This window comes from Pleurodeles waltl, chromosome 12 (genome assembly GCF_031143425.1).
Source record: "Pleurodeles waltl isolate 20211129_DDA chromosome 12, aPleWal1.hap1.20221129, whole genome shotgun sequence".
Classification (NCBI taxonomy): domain Eukaryota; kingdom Metazoa; phylum Chordata; class Amphibia; order Caudata; family Salamandridae; genus Pleurodeles; species Pleurodeles waltl.
Window position 1 is genome coordinate 170,392,679 of NC_090451.1, and position 15,833 is coordinate 170,408,511.

At 57.7% G+C, this 15,833-nt stretch overlaps 1 protein-coding gene across 2 annotated transcripts in view; it reads left to right on the forward strand.

The window, feature by feature from the left end:
- The window catches only part of LOC138268325 (DNA topoisomerase I, mitochondrial-like), a 1,149,155-nt gene that overhangs the window by 983,690 nt on the left and 149,632 nt on the right, over positions 1 to 15,833 (forward strand). The window lies entirely within an intron of this gene.

The window sequence follows — 15,833 nt, forward strand, 5'->3', positions numbered from 1 at the left end:
AGTTTAACCAGAGAGTTTCATTCTTAAAGATTTAAATATTGCTAAAAGATGTAAAGCGCCAAATGTGGATATCTGGTCGTGCTGGACCATGACAAAGTCACATGTTCAGGCTGTGCATTGGAGCGCGGGCTGGCTACAGAGACCCAGTTAGGCCTGCTGAACGGAACCTGTAATCCTGGTTTGCAGACCGTTGCAAGGATCGGCATCCAAAGTGCATGGCACAGCCAAAGTGATACGTTGGTTCGGAGATGGGGTGAGTGTGTGGTTCGAGGTAGTGTTGGGTCATTGTTGAAGATCCTGTCGACAAGTGCTTGCAGTGCAAACTCCTGAGTTGGGGATGCATCCTGCAGTCAGGGTGATGTGTCTGTTCTGAGGAACTGTGAGGCTGCGATGCAGGGTCTAGCGTCAATCGTTGCTGCCATTGATGAGGAATACAAGGGCCTTCACCAAGGTTGCATCGAGCTTACTAGTTTCCGTGTAGCAACAAGCTGCTCTACAATGCTGGTCTTTGTGGTGCTTCAGATCCATGTAGCTGCGTCGATGCTTCAGTTTTTTGGGGGTTGCACAGCAGAGGAGAAGCATCAGTTCCTCTGGATCCACAAAAACTGGAATAACACCTTAAACCCACTTTCAGGAATACAAGACTGTGGTGGCACCACTAAGCAGGGTAGATTCCCAGGTGGCAGAGTCCAGGTGCAAGGTTGTTGGAAGTCTGTTATGTCCCCGAGGCTTCAGATCAGGGGGCCAGCCAACTAGCCCTAGGGTCACTCTGGGTTCAAGAGATGTAGGCCGAGTCCTTCTCATCCAGGCAAAAGGCAGCAGGTCAGCACAGTATAGGGCAGTCCAGGAGAGTGGCAGTTATTCAGCAGCATTACAATCCTTCTTCCTGGCAGAGTATCCACAGGTCCAGAAGTGTACTGAAGTGGTGGTGTCTGAGGTCCAGTATTTATACTATTGTGCCTTTGAAGTGGGGTTTAAGCTTCTAGAGGTTTTCCTTTGAAGCCCCCAGGTGTCCTGCCTTCCCTGGTGTGGCTCCATACTAAGTACATGGGATATGCAGCCCAACATGTGGATGGCAGGGGACAGCCTATTTCTAGTGTAAGTGAGGATGCGCCCATCTCCTCCCTCCCATCCTGCCAGCGATGGTTCATCCAGGCATATCTAAACGCCCTATTGTGTGTGGCTGTCCAGGAGGAATACATAAAGCCCAACTACGTCTAGTCATTGGACCATAGACAGGCTACATGCACTTAACAGCTAAGGCAGAAAAATGGCAACTTGCTAAAAGTGTCATGTTTAGAACTATAACTTAAAATCTGACTTCACAATCAGTTAGGATTTTAAATTAGGATTCCAGAGACACCAACAAACATGAACTGCTTACCTAGTCCAATTTTGAAACTGCTTTTATAAAATTTAATACGGTAACTCCAAAGTTATCCTATAGTTTTCCTTGCAGTAGTGAAAAGTGAATTTGAGGTTTTCACTACCAGGACATGTAAAACCTAAAATTACATGTTCCACTTTTTAAATACACTGCACCCTGCCCTCTCGGTGGTCTGGGGCCTACCGTAGGTGTGATCTGTATGTACTTAAAAGGAAAGTTTGTGTCTGGAAAAAGGTTTAATTTGTCAGGTTGAAATGACATCTTAAACTGTGCACACAGATTGCAATAGCAGGACTGTAATATGATTAAAGGGCTACTTTGAGTGGCACAATCAGTGCTGCAGACCCACTACTAGCATTTAATTTACAAAACCTGGATACATGTAGTACCATTTTACTAGGGACTTACAAGTAAATTAAATATGCCAATTGGGTTTAAGCCCCTTCTGCAATGTTTTAAGGAGAGAGCACAGGTGCTTTAGCACTGGGTAGCCGTGGTAAAGTGCATAGAGTCGTAAGGCCAACAAAAACAAATTCAGAAAAAATTGGAGGGTAAAGGCAAAAACGTTTGGGGGGTGACCCTGCAGGGAGGGCCATGTCGAACATGTTGCATGTGCTTTTCCTTACAAGAGCTATTGTATAAAACAAGGGGCTTGCTTACCGATATGTTTGCTTCATAGCCACTATTATTTAATGACTTCTTATTGGCCAGAACATGCCGGCTTCACTTCTCTTCTTTCAGCTGGAGCATGGACTTAAGTATTGAGTGCTTCAGCTAGATTTCTTCACCTTCATTGTGGTTCTTCTGCTGATTGTGCCTGATGCTATTGAGGTACTATTTTTATTCTTGTTTTGCTTCTTCCCTTCCCACCGCCAGGTCCACATTGCTTCTTTCTCTCCCACGCCCTTGGAAATCATTTTTCCAACACTTTTGGTCCTCTGTAAAATCCCCCTTATTACGTTATTGGCCCTTGCTGACCCCCATTACCAGCCATCTCAGCCATCACAAGTCTTGCATTGCCTGTGGTTACAGCCCTCTGCAGCCTCTCACTGTTACTGACTGCAGATGCTGTTGCCTCCCATTTCTAGTGGCTTCTGTACTCCCACTGTGCTCAATGGTTTACTTTAGCCGCCTGTTCCCTCCCGCCCCCCCTCTCGTCGCCTGTTCCCTCCCGCCCCCCCCTCTCGTCGCCTGTTCCCTCCCGCCCCCCCTCTCGTCGCCTGTTCCCTCCCGCCCCCCCTCTCGTCGCCTGTTCCCTCCCGCCCCCCCTCTCGTCGCCTGTTCCCTCCCGCCCCCCCTCTCGTCGCCTGTTCCCTCCCGCCCCCCCTCTCGTCGCCTGTTCCCTCCCGCCCCCCCTCTCGTTCCCTCCCGCCCCCCCTCTCGTTCCCTCCCGCCCCCCCTCTCGTCGCCTGTTCCCTCCCGCCCCCCCTCTCGTCGCCTGTTCCCTCCCGCCCCCCCTCTCGTCGCCTGTTCCCTCCCGCCCCCCCTCTCGTCGCCTGTTCCCTCCCGCCCCCCCTCTCGTCGCCTGTTCCCTCCCGCCCCCCCTCTCGTCGCCTGTTCCCTCCCGCCCCCCCCTCTCGTCGCCTGTTCCCTCCCGCCCCCCCCTCTCGTCGCCTGTTCCCTCCCGCCCCCCCCTCTCGTCGCCTGTTCCCTCCCGCCCCCCCCTCTCGTCGCCTGTTCCCTCCCGCCCCCCCCTCTCGTCGCCTGTTCCCTCCCGCCCCCCCCTCTCGTCGCCTGTTCCCTCCCGCCCCCCCTCTCGTCGCCTGTTCCCTCCCGCCCCCCCTCTCGTCGCCTGTTCCCTCCCGCCCCCCCCTCTCGTCGCCTGTTCCCCTCCCGCCCCCCCCTCTCGTCGCCTGTTCCCTCCCGCCCCCCCCCTCTCGTCGCCTGTTCCCTCCCGCCCCCCCCCTCTCGTCGCCTGTTCCCTCCCGCCCCCCCCTCTCGTCGCCTGTTCCCTCCCGCCCCCCCCTCTCGTCGCCTGTTCCCTCCCGCCCCCCCCTCTCGTCGCCTGTTCCCTCCCGCCCCCCCTCTCGTCGCCTGTTCCCTCCCTCCCGCCCCCCGTTCCCTCCCGCCCCCCCTCTCGTCGCCTGTTCCCTCCCTCCCGCCCCCCCCTCTCGTCGCCTGTTCCCTCCCTCCCGCCCCCCCCTCTCGTCGCCTGTTCCCTCCCTCCCGCCCCCCCCTCTCGTCGCCTGTTCCCTCCCTCCCGCCCCCCCCTCTCGTCGCCTGTTCCCTCCCTCCCGCCCCCCCCTCTCGTCGCCTGTTCCCGCCCCCCCTCTCGTCGCCTGTTCCCTCCCTCCCGCCCCCCCCTCTCGTCGCCTGTTCCCTCCCTCCCGCCCCCCCCTCTCGTCGCCTGTTCCCTCCCTCCCGCCCCCCCCTCTCGTCGCCTGTTCCCTCCCTCCCGCCCCCCCCCTCTCGTCGCCTGTGCCTTCCCTCCCGCCCCCCCCTCTCGTCGCCTGTGCCCTCCCTCCCGCCCCCATTTTTCACTTTTTGGTACTGTTTCCCGGACTCTGATGGTGCCCGGGGCACTACTATCCAGTCCCAGGGCCTGTGCTCTGTATAGAATAAGTATGCAAAGTAGGCTAATTATAATAGGCTATGTCAACCTACCTATACATCCCTGGTATATGGTAGGGCATGAAGGTTTAGGGATCCCAGCATAGGTAGTGCACCCATAGGTGCAATGCTGAGGTCCCTAGGGTCATTTTAAAGGCAGGTCTGCCTTGTTGCCTGCTTTTAAATTAACTGTATACAAATTCGACTTTGGTATTAAAAGTACTTCAAAAGTCTTAAACTACCTTATTTTTACATATGTTACCCCTAAGATTTGCCCTATGTGCCCCTAGGGTTGGGTGTCATTAAACTACAAGCAGGGACCTTATAAAAATAGTTTTATAAGCCCTGGTGAGGTAAAACAGCCAAATTTGTCTTTCCTTCATTGTAGTGAATAACCTCCCCAGGTTAGAATTGGGAGACTTTACTTTAATTTACAAAGGCCCCTTTGGTATCAGATACATCAAGTTTGGTATCAAATTAATTGTTATATTCCCACAACTTACAATTGTTTGATTTAATATAACTTCTTCAGGTAAAGAGTTTTAAACTCTTCCTAAAAAGTTGTCAACTTCAGCCCTGTAGTGCTCTGCTCTGATTGGCCAGCCTCTGTCAGCTTGGCCATGATTCCTTGATGAGATGTGAAGTACCCTGGGCTGAACACAAAGGAATGTGCCTATGGGAGGAGAACTCTCCTCAGCAGATGGTCAAGGAAGGGCTGCTGAACTGGTCTTAAAAGGCAGGGAAGAACATTTGGAGTAGCCCAGCACCTCCCTCACATCTTGCCACCCCAGACACTTAGGTGCCCCCTTGATTAGATTAGGAGGGGTAGGAAAGGTGTTTGTTTAAGATCTTTAGCCACACCAGTGGGTGGGCTCAGCCAGATGTAACATCCACAAATCAGTTTCAGACATGATGGATTTTCGAAGCATGTTGCACCCTGGGATTGATTTTTGCCACACTTCCCAGGAAGTGGTCATCATGGGGGGAAGGATCCTGCACCTGATTGGAGAACAAGCCCCCCCCCCCCTGTTTTCCACCCAGGAGCAAGGATAAAACTGGCAGACCTGCAGCCACACCTGAGTTCCGTACCAGATCCCAACAAGGAAGAACATTAGAAGAAGGACTGCCCTGCTGGACTGCTGACCTGCACCTGGACACTGCACTCTGAAGGAGTGCAGCAGCTGCACACTTAGGCTTCACCGCCTAAAGGACTTTGCCTGTCTTCTACTTCTTCAAGAAGGGACTCCCTGTTAGCTACAGGTAAAAAGGATCTGCCCAGAGTCCCCTGCGTCAAGTCCTGCAAGCAGAGCTCAGCTGACCAGCGTCCAGTGGCAATTTGAGGATTCTGACTTGGTGCATTCTGGGAATTGTAGTCCCAACTTCCAAGTAGCAACTCAGACCTTCTCGAACCTTGGATAAAGTTATGGACACTTCAAGGACCCAAAAAGGACCTCTGGCGAAGATCCAGAAGTTTGGAGGTGTTTGGAGCAACTCCATAAGTTGATGTGGTGCATTGTGGTAGTTGTAGTCCCAGACTGCAAGAGGCAAACCAGAGCCTCTGAACCCTTGGTTGGTGCTGTGGACCACTTTCCTGAGTGAAGAAACACTTCTGAAAGTATGTGTGACACAGTGTTACCTTGTGGGTGGCCTGAACTCTGGACTTTGTCCCTTTCCAGTGTGACCTATTGGTAAGTGTAGGTACTTACCTGACCTTACCAATATCCATTTTCCAACATTTTTGGTGCGCAGTGGTGGGATCCAGTACTTGTGTTTATTATCACACTACAGTTTTAAGTGAAATAAGTTAAAATCCTTTAAATTGACCTAAAGCAAAAGTATTTTTTATTTTTCAAATTTGGACTAATTTTTTAATTACTTCATTTTTTATTTTTCTAAATTGTTCTGATCAATTGGTGCCAATTTTTTTTTTTGTTTGTTTTTTTAGTGACACAAAACTTAAGGGAGACCACCATGGAGCTTGATCTGGCCGGCCTACCCACACTTAATGCAGCTGAGCTTAGGGTGTTGTGCAGAACGTGGGGATTATCTGCTGCTAACAACCTCAGGAAGGCTGTGATGGTCAAGTCCCTTGAAGCCTACATAGTGCAGAAAGAGACAGAGGAAGCTTCAGAGATAGGAAGGGAGAGGGAAGATGTCCTCTCCAACCTCCAGGAGGAGGAGGATGATTGCCTCACTGTAATCTGAGCAGCTAAGGCCAGTTCCAGAGCTAGTGGGATGGGTGGGTCTGTGGTATCAGACCAAGGGGAAGCAGAGCTGGACCTTTGGGAAAGAGAACTTGAGGCCCAGGTAGCCCTTATAGCTTTGGAGGTAGAGACGTTGGCCCTAGCGAAGAAGTGGCCAAGAATTGAACAGAGAGATTGTGGCAGCGATAGAGAAGTTCAGGTGTCAATGGGTGGGGGGTTTTGTCCCAGACTACCAAGGGGGTGGTTCCTGCTTATGTAGAGGGGGATGACATAGACAAGTGGTTGGATGCCTTTGAGAGGGCAGTCTGAAAGAGAAGAGTTTGGCCTCAATACTGGGGTTCACATCTATGGGAGTTGGTCCCCAACTCTGGGAGGCATAGGCTTTCTGACCTTGAATGGGAAGGAGGCAGATTCATACCATAGTATGAAGATATGCTTAACCAAGAAGTTTGGTCTGACCCCAGAGCAGTATAGGATGAAGTTCAGTGACATCCAGAAGGTCAATACCCAGTCGTGGGCTGACGTTGTAGACAGCTCACTTCAAGCACCAGAAGGCTGGATACACGGTAACAAAGTAACTACTTAGGAGGGGTTATACAATTTGATCATGAGACAGCACATCTTGACCAATTGTATCCAAGAAAGGTTACGCCTGAATCTAGTGGACTCCAAGCTGACCAATCCTAGAGAGCTGGAGGAGGCAGCTGATGAGTGGTTGTTAACCAGGGTGGGTGTCAAGTCCCAATGGGGAGACTCTAAGAAGAGGGGGTGGGGTCAGGTCCCCAACAACTTAAGGAGGGAGATGGTAAGCCCACCACAGAGACTCCCTCTGTACCCCAGAACCCTACGAAGTTGTGGAGTGAATCCCACTCCCACTCTGAAAAGCATAGGCAGGGAGACCTGGGTTTGAAAAAGCTCTTGGACAGTAAGGCTTGCTTTGACTGTCAGCAGACAGGTCACTTTAGAGGAGATGCAGCCTGTCCAAGGAAGGTGGTTAGCACTGGGCTGTCCAGTGTAGCCATGGAGGAGGACTCCTCAGATGATGGGATCATCATAGCATTGCTCTGGGAGACAGGACCAGATGGTAAGCTGGTGATCCCTGAGGGTGAGAGTAGGCACGTTCACCCCATTCAGGTGATTGTGATCCCTACCACTGGCCTGAGAGACACCTGTGCCAGTCACACTATAGTGAGTGACCGATTGGTGACCCCAGACATGTATGTCACAGGAGAGACCAGGAAAGTCAGGATGGCCACAGGGGAGGTCACCTCCAAGCCTATAGCCATCGTGCCCCTAGAGAGGGAGGGTATCCTTGACTGGTTCAGGGTGGTAGTGAGTGTTGACCTCCCCTGGATTGTATCCTGGGCAATGACCTCCCAGAGGCGAGTCTGGTCCCAGATTGGGTTGGTCGCCCAGGGCATAAACCCCCCCCTCAACCAAAAGTTCGGGAGAGCTAGTCCCTACAGTTAGGAGACGGGGTCCCCAAGAAAAGGAAGGGTAGGTCGCTCTTAAAGTGGGTCCCAGGGAGCCAAAGGACTTCTGCCCCAATAGGGATGGAGCCCAGAGTTGCCACTGGTGAGGCCTCACCTGACCCCAAGGAAGTCCTAAGTAGTCAGGCAGCTATCAATATGTAGGGTGTTGCCCTTGCACTGACAGAAGGGAGAGTGAAAAGAGGGTGTCTGCCACAGGAGGTGGTAGCCGCCTACCTTAAACAGCAAGAGGGGTGCCAGGACCCACGGTTGCCCCTAAAGCAGCTCACCCACCTGTCAGTGGAAAGCTTAGGGTGTGCTTCTGGGTGCTGACAGCTGTCAGTAGGCTCTGCTGGGTGGTCATGGTGGGGTTGCTCAAGTGTTGGGTGACATCTTTGGGTAAGGTAGATGTTGCCCTAGCAAACTTGAGGATAGGGGAGTTGGGCACCTCACTACCCAAGTTGGCAGAGAGAGAGGAAGAAGACACCACCCCCCACCCCTTGAGGAAAGTTACAGTTTAAAGTGGGTCCTTTCACTGTTGGGATGGGTTCACTACCCAGAGGGAGTGACCATGACAGGAGGATGTAAGGCAGAGTATGCCCTGCAAAAGGACAGCCAGTTTTCTTCACTGTCTTCCTTGCCTGACTAGCCAGGAAGACTCTCCCAGGGTTGGGCTGAGTGTCCTGTGCATGTGGGCTGGGGGGGGGGGGGGGGGGGTTGTATGAGAAAACATGATTACAGAGGCCCCCTAACTTTTTGCCCCCATTTTTCACTTTTTGCTGGTGTTTTCCTGACTCTGATGGTGCCCGGGACACTGCTAACCAGTCCCAGGGCCTCTGCTCTGTATAAAATAAGTATGCAAATTAGGCTAATTATAATTGGCCATGTCAACCTACCTATAGATCCCTGGTATATGGTAGGGCATGAAGGTTTAGGGACCTCAGCATAGGTAGTGCACAAATAAGTGCACTGCTGAGGTGCACAGGGTCATTTTAAAGGCAGGCCATGCAACTATAAGCAGAGACCTTATAAAAATAGTTTTAAAAGCTCTGGTGAGGTAAAACTGCCAAATTAGTTTTTTTTCTACATTGTAGTGAATGGCCTCCACAGGGTAAAATGGGCAGACTATATTTTAATTTACAAAGTCCCCTTAAGTGTCAGATACCTCATGTTTGGTATCAAATTAATTGTTATAATAAATCCCACTACTTACAATTGTTGGATTTACTATAACTTGTTCAGGTAAAGAGTTTTAAACTCTTCCTAAAAAGTCGCCAATTTCACCCTGTAGTGCTCTGCTCTTATTGGCCAGCCTCTGCCAGCCTGGCCTGGCTGCCTTGATGAGGTGTGAAGTAGCCTGGGCTGAACATACAGTAATGTGCCTGTGGGAGGAGAACTCCTCTCAGCAGATGGAAAAGCAGGAAGGGGGAGGGCTGCTGGCTGCTAAACGGGTCTTCAAAGGCAGGGAAGGACATTTGGAGTAGTCCAGCACCTCCCTCACATCCTGCAACCCCAGACAATTAGGTGCCCCCTTGAATAAATTAGGAGAGGGCAGGAGAGGAGTGTGTTTAGGATTTGTAGCCACACCAGTGGGTGGGCTCAGCCAGATGTAACCTCCAAAAATCAGTTTCAGCCATGATGAAATTTTGAAGAATGTTGCTCACAGGGATTGATTTTTGCCGCACTTCCCAGGAAGTGGTCATCACAGGGAGAAAGGACCCTGCACCTTATTGGAGAACCAGGCCCCCCCTATTTTTCACCCAGGAGCAAGGATAAAACTGGCAGACCTGCACCCACACCTCAGTTCACTACCATATCCCAACATGGAAGAACGTCAGAAGGACTGCCCTGCTGGACCGCTGACCTGCACTTGGACACTGCACTCTGAAGGACTGCACCAGCTGCACACTTGGGCTTCACCACTAAAAGTACTTTGCCTGTCCTTCTACTGCTTTAAAAAGGGACTCCCTGTTTGATACAAGTACAAAGGAAGGAGGTGCCCCGAGTCCCCTTCATCAAGTCGTGCAAGCGGAGCCCAGCTGACCAGCGTCCATTTGAGGATTCTAACCAGGTGCATTCTGGGAATAGTAGTCCAAACTCCCAAGTAGCAACTCACAGCTTCTGGAACCTTGGATAAAGTTGTGGACACTTCAAGGACCCAAAAAGGACCTCTGGAAAAAGATCCATAAGTCTGGAGAAACTCCATACATTGCAGAGGTGCAATGTGGGAGTTGTAGTCCCACACCCAAGAGGCGAACCATAACCTCTGAAACCTTGGTTGGTGCTGTGGACCACTTTCCTGAATCAAGAAACACTGAAAGTAAGTGTGACACAGTGTTACCTCGTGGGTGACCTGAACTCTGTACTGTGTCCCTTTCCAGGGTGACTTTTTTTTTTTAACCCCTTGAGCGCTAGTTTGCTTTTATGCGCTAGAAAACATTAAGGGGGTTATTACAACTTTGGAGGCGGTGTTAATCCGTCCCAAATGTGACGGATATACCTCCAGCCATATTACGAGTTCCATAGGACTCGTAATACGGTTGGTGGTATATCTGTCACTTTTGGGACGGATTAACACCTCCTCCAAAGTTGTAATAACTCCCACATTCTTTAAAAACTAATTTCTCTGGTTCCCTTTATCCAATTTTATTTGCTTTGGTGTAATTTTAAAGATTAAAAATATAATCTATTTTTTACAAATTTGTGTTGAATTTTTATCATGTTTTGTGTTTTACTTTACTGTTTAGTCATTTTTAAATGCTTTACACATTTGCCTCCTAAGTTAAGCCTTGTCGCCAAGCTACCAGGGGTGGAGCTGGGTTTAATTTATTGAGACCTAAGGGGAGGGGGGGGGGGGGTTAGTGGCCTATTCCTAAGTATAGGTACTTAGCTGCCCTTACCGATAATCCATTTCCTTTCGTTGCCCCTTCCCTCCCTGCCGCCCCACCCTCCTCTCGTTGCCCCTTCCCTCCCTCCCGCCCCACCCTCCTCTCGTTGCCCCTTCCCTCCCTCCCGCCCCACCCTCCTCTCGTTGCCCCTTCCCTCCCTCCCGCCCCCACCCTCCTCTCGTTGCCCCTTCCCTCCCTCCCGCCCCACCCTCCTCTCGTTGCCCCTTCCCTCCTCTCGTTGCCCCTTCCCTCCCTCCCGCCCTCCTCTCGTTGCCCCTTCCCTCCCTCCCGCCTCACCCTCCTTCCTCTCGTTGCCCCTTCCCTCCCTCCCTCCCGCCCCACCCCCCTTCCTCTCGTTGCCTCTTCCCTCCCGCCCCACCCTCCTTCCTCTCGTTGCCCCTTCCCTCCCGCCCCTTCCCTCCCTCCCTCCCTCCCGCCCTCCCGCCCCTTCCCTCCCTCCCGCCCCTTCCCTCCCTCCCTCCCGCCCCTTCCCTCCCTCCCTCCCGCCCCTTCCCTCCCTCCCTCCCTCCCTCCCGCCCCTTCCCTCCCTCCCTCCCTCCCTCCCCTTCCCTCCCTCCCTCCCTCCTGCCCCTTCCCTCCCTCCCTCCCTCCTGCCCCTTCCCTCCCTCCCTTTCCATCCCTCCCTCCCTTTCCCTCCCTCCCTTTCCCTCCCTCCCTCCCGCCCCTTCCCTCCCGCCCCTTCCCTCCCTCCCTCTCGTTGCCCCTTCCCTCCCTCCCTCTCGTTGCCCCTTCCCTCCCTCCCTCTGGTTGCCCCTGCCCCACCCTCCTCTCGTTGCCCCTTCCCTCCCTCCCGCCCCACCCTCCTCTCGTTGCCCCACCCCCTCCTCTCGTTGCCCCTTCCCTCCCTCCCGCCTCACCCTCCTTCCTCTCGTTGCCCCTTCCCTCCCTCCCTCCCTCCCGCCCCACCCTCCCTCCCTCCCGCCCCACCCTCCTTCCTCTCGTTGCCCCTTCCCTCCCTCCCTCCCGCCCCACCCTCCTTCCTCTCGTTGCCCCTTCCCTCCCTCCCTCCCGCCCCACCCTCCTTCCTCTCGTTGCCCCTTCCCTCCCTCCCTCCCGCCCCTTCCCTCCCTCCCTCCCGCCCCTCCTCCCTCCCTCCCTCCCTCCCGCCCCTTCCCTCCCGCCCTCCCGCCCCTTCCCTCCCGCCCTCCCGCCCCTTCCCTCCCGCCCTCCCGCCCCTTCCCTCCCTCCCGCCCCTTCCCTCCCTCCCTCTCGTTGCCCCTTCCCTCCCTCCCTCTCGTTGCCCCTTCCCTCCCTCCTCTGGTTGCCCCTGCCCTACCCTCCTCTCGTTGCCCCTTCCCTCCCTCCCGCCCTACCCTCCTCTCGTTGCCCCTTCCCTCCCTCCCGCCCTACCCTCCTCTCGTTGCCCCTTCCCTCCCTCCCGCCCTACCCTCCTCTCGTTGCCCCTTCCCTCCCTCCCTACCCTCCTCTCGTTGCCCCTTCCCTCCCTCACGCCCTACCCTCCTCTCGTTGCCCCTTCCCTCCCTCCCGCCCTACCCTCCTCTCGTTGCCCCTTCCCTCCCTCCCGCCCTACCCTCCTCTCGTTGCCCCTTCCCTCCCTCCCGCCCTACCCTCCTCTCGTTGCCCCTTCCCTCCCTCCCGCCCTACCCTCCTCTCGTTGCCCCTTCCCTCCCTCCAGCCCTCCCCTCCTCTGGTTGCCCCTTCCCACCCTCCCCTCCTCTGGTTGCCCCTTCCCTCCCTCCCGCCCTCCTCTCGTTGCCCCTTCCCTCCCTCCCGCCCTCCTCTCGTTGCCCCTTCCCTCCCGCCTTCCTCTCGTTGCCCCTTCCCTCCCTCCCGCCCTCCTCTCGTTGCCCCTTCCCTCCCTCCCGCCCTCCTCTCGTTGCCCCTTCCCTCCCTCCCGCCCTCCTCTCGTTGCCCCTTCCCTCCCTCCCGCCCTCCTCTCGTTGCCCCTTCCCTCCCTCCCGCCCTCCTCTCGTTGCCCCTTCCCTCCCTCCCGCCCTCCTCTCGTTGCCCCTTCCCTCCCTCCCGCCCTACCCTCCTCTCGTTGCCCCTTCCCTCCCTCCCGCCCTACCCTCCTCTCGTTGCCCCTTCCCTCCCTCCCGCCCTACCCTCCTCTCGTTGCCCCTTCCCTCCCTCCCGCCCTACCCTCCTCTCGTTGCCCCTTCCCTCCCTCCCGCCCTACCCTCCTCTCGTTGCCCCTTCCCTCCCTCCCGCCCTACCCTCCTCTCGTTGCCCCTTCCCTCCCTCCCGCCCTACCCCTCCTCTCGTTGCCCCTTCCCTCCCTCCCGCCCTACCCTCCTCTTGTCGCCCCTTCCCTCCCTCCCGCCCTTTCCCTCCCTCCCGCCCTACCCTCCTCTCGTCGCCCCTTCCCTCCCTCCCGCCCTACCCTCCTCTCGTCGCCCCTTCCCTCCCTCCCGCCCCACCCTCCTCTCGTCGCCCCTTCCCTCCCTCCCGCCCCACCCTCCTCTCGTCGCCCCTTCCCTCCCTCCCGCCCCACCCTCCTCTCGTCGCCCCTTCCCTCCCTCCCGCCCCACCCTCCTCTCGTTGCCCCTTCCCTCCCTCCCGCCCCACCCTCCTCTCGTTGCCCCTTCCCTCCCTTCCGCCCTACCCTCCTCTGGTTGCCCCTTCCCTCCCCTCCCACCCTCCCCTCCCTCCCCTCCTCTGGTTGCCCCTTCCCTCCCTCCCTCCAGCCCTCCCCTCCTCTGGTTGCCCCTTCCCGCCCTCCCCTCCTCTGGTTGCCCCTTCCCTCCCTCCCACCCTCCCCTCCTCTGGTTGCCCCTTCCTCCCTCCCCTCCCACCCTCCCCTCCTCTGGTTGCCCCTTCCCTCCCTCCCCCTCCCACCCTCCCCTCCTCTGGTTGCCCCTTCCCTCCCTCCCCTCCCACCCTCCCCTCCTCTCGTTGCCCCTTCCCTCCCTCCCCTCCCACCCTCCCCTCCTCTCGTTGCCCCTTCCCTCCCTCCCGCCCCACCCTCCTCTCGTTGCCCCTTTCCTCCCTCCTCTGGTTGCCCCTTCCCTCCCTCCTCTGGTTGCCCCTTCCCTCCCTCCTCTGGTTGCCCCTTCCCTCCCTCCTCTGGTTGCCCCTTCCCTCCCTCCTCTGTTTGCCCCTTCCCTCCCTCCTCTCGTTGCCCCTTCCCTCCCTCCTCTGGTTGCCCCTGCCCTACCCTCCTCTCGTTGCCCCCTTCCCTCCCTCCCGCCCTACCCTCCTCTCGTTGCCCCTTCCCTCCCTCCCGCCCTACCCTCCTCTCGTTGCCCCTTCCCTCCCTCCCGCCCTACCCTCCTCTCGTTGCCCCTTCCCCCTCCCGCCCACCCTCCTCTCGTTGCCCCTTCCTCCCTCCCGCCCCACCCTCACTCTCGTTGCCCCTTCCCTCCTCTCGTTGCCCACCCTCCTCTCGTTGCCCTTCCCTCCCTCCCGCCCCACCCTCCTCTTGTTGCCCCTTCCCTCCCTCCCGCCCCACCCTCCTCTTGTTGCCCCTTCCCTCCCAATCCTCTGGTTGCCCCTTCCCTCCCTCCCTCCCCTCCCTCCCGCCCCACCCTCCTCTCGTTGCCCCTTCCCTCCCGCCCCACCCTCCTCTCGTTGCCCCTTCCCTCCCTCCCGCCTCACCCTCCTTCCTCTCGTTGCCCCTTCCCTCCCTCCCTCCCGCCCCACCCTCCTTCCTCTCGTTGCCCCTTCCCTCCCTCCCGCCCCACCCTCCTTCCTCTCGTTGCCCCTTCCCTCCCTCCCTCCCCCCCACCCTCCTTCCTCTCGTTGCCCCTTCCCTCCCTCCCTCCCTCCCCACCCTCCTTCCTCTCGTTGCCCCTTCCCTCCCTCCCTCCCGCCCCTTCCCTCCCTCCCTCCCGCCCCTTCCCTACCTCCCTCTCATTGCCCCTTCCCTCCCTCCCTCTCGTTGCCCCTTCCCTCCCTCCCTCTCGTTGCCCCTTCCCTCCCTCCCTCTCGTTGCCCCTTCCCTCCCTCCCTCTCGTTGCCCCTTCCTACCCTCCTCTCGTTGCCCCTTCCTACCCTCCTCTCGTTGCCCCTGCCCTACCCTCCTCTCGTTGCCCCCTTCCCTCCCTCCCTACCCTCCTCTCGTTGCCCCTTCCCTCCCTCCCGCCCTACCCTCCTCTCGTTGCCCCTTCCCTCCCTCCCGCCCTACCCTCCTCTCGTTGCCCCTTCCCTCCCTCCCGCCCTACCCTCCTCTCGTTGCCCCTTCCCTCCCTCCCGCCCCACCCTCCTCTCGTTGCCCCACCCTCCTCTCGTTGCCCCTTCCCTCCCTCCCGCCCCACCCTCCTCTTGTTGCCCCTTCCCTCCCTCCCTCCCGCCCTCCCCTCCTCTGGTTGCCCCTTCCCTCCCTCCCTCCCGCCCTCCCCTCCTCTGGTTGCCCCTTCACTCCCTCCCCTCCATCCCCTCCCACCCTCCCCTCCTCTGGTTGCCCCTTCCCTCCCCTCCCACCCTCCCTCCCCTCCCTCCCCTCCCACCCTCCCTCCTCTCCCTCCCCTCCCTCCCCTCCCACCCTCCCTCCTCTCCCTCCCCTCCCTCCCCTCCCACCCTCCCTCCTCTCCCTCCCCTCCCACCCTCCCTCCTCTCCCTCCCCTCCCACCCTCCCTCCCCTCCCTCCCTCCCCTCCCTCCCCTCTTCTGGTTGCCCCTTCCGTCCCTCCCTCCCTCCCTCTGGTTGCCCCGTCCCTCCCTCCCTCCCTCTGGTTGCCCCTTCCCTCCCTCCCTCCCTCCCTCTGGTTGCCCCTTCCCTCCCTCCCTCCCTCCCTCTGGTTGCCCCTTCCCTCCCTCCCTCCCTCTGGTTGCCCCTTCCCTCCCTCCCTCCCTCCCTCTGGTTGCCCCTTCCCTCCCTCCCTCCCTTCCACTGGTTGCCCCTTCCCTCCCTCCCCTCCCCCCCTCCCCTCCCCTCCCTCCTTCCCTCCCTCCCCTCCTCTGGTTGCCCCTTCCCTCCCTCCCGCCCTCCCCTCCCCTCCCTCCCCTCCTCTGGTTGCCCCTTCCCTCCCTCCCGCCCTCCCCTCCCCTCCCTCCCCTCCTCTGGTTGCCCCTTCCCTCCCTCCCCTCCCACCCTCCCCTCCCTCCCCTCCTCTGGTTGCCCCTTCCCTCCCTCCCCTTCCCTCCCTCCAGCCCTCCCCTCCTCTGGTTGCCCCTTCCCTCCCTCCAGCCCTCCCCTCCTCTGGTTGCCCCTTCCCGCCCTCCCCTCCTCTGGTTGCCCCTTCCCTCCCTCCCCTCCCTCCCCTCCTCTGGTTGCCCCTTCCCTCCCTCCCCTCCCACCCTCCCCTCCTCTGGTTGCCCCTTCCCTCCCTCCCACCCTCCCCTTCCTCCCTCCCCTCCTCTGGTTGCCCCTTCCCTCCCTCCCCCCCTTCTTTTCCGCTCCTGTACCTTCCGTC